Here is a 1100-nt window from a genome sequence, read left to right on the forward strand (position 1 = left end):
CAAACTAAACATGAAAATTCCCTACACATGAATTTCAAATAATACAAAGCTAAACGGATTGTTTCACAACATCTTTAATTTAATGTTTTTAACGAAACTTTAACAGGTAGCAATAGGTTAACTGTACTGGGCCATGGTCAGCTGTACGCCCTCTTCTATTTCGAGCATCTAGCGGAACTCAACAGGCTATGCGGTATGTCTTTCACTTCATCAATATTTAACAGTGTTGTTTTTTGTTATGCTACACAAAGTGATATCTGTGCTCTGCCGACCAGGGGTATCAAAACCCTGTTTCCAGGGGTATAAGTCCACAGACATACTGCTGTGCCACTAGGAGGCATTTAAAAGTGAAAATGAAGTTTTTGTTGATTTTACAAATTAAATTGAACAATAAGAAATGACCAAGGCTTCAGTAGCATTGTACAGTTCGGAAAAATGGGGTCAAAAGTTCATACAAATGTTTCTGTTCTTTTTATTATCTCGTACGTAGACTTATTTTTCGTACGAACGAGATACCACCATTACTTTTTTTAATTTTCCACCTTGCGGTCTCCGGTTTCCGTAAAAAAGGTCATAGGTTAAAATATACTTTGTCCCCGTAAAAAAATAAGGTACAGTTGTTACCCCCCCCCACCACACACACATATACACATCAAATTAAGGTACAGTTGTTACCCCCCAACCACACACACACACACATATACACATCAAATTAAGGTACAGTTGTTAACCCCCCCCCCACCCACACACACATACACATCAAATTAAGGTACAGTTGTTACCCCCCCCCCATATACACACATACACACATCTACAGTATATACATTGGAGCTTTTGATAATGTTGTCAGTGGCTCTGGTTTAGCCTCGTTAAAGTGTTTTTTTTTAAATCAGTTAAAAGTAACAAACACAAGTTTTCAAAGGGTGAATCCATGAAAGAGTTCAGCTCTCTAAAATTTAGTTTTCGATAAATAACTTTGTTTGTTTGTTTGCTATTAATCACAAAGCAACACAATGGGCTATCTGTGCTATAACTATCATGAGTTACGAAACCTGATTTTTAGCGTTATAAATCCATAGATTTATCGCTGAGCCACTGGA

This window comes from Limulus polyphemus, unplaced genomic scaffold (assembly GCF_000517525.1).
Source record: "Limulus polyphemus unplaced genomic scaffold, Limulus_polyphemus-2.1.2 Scaffold787, whole genome shotgun sequence".
NCBI classification, from domain to species: Eukaryota; Metazoa; Arthropoda; class Merostomata; order Xiphosura; family Limulidae; genus Limulus; species Limulus polyphemus.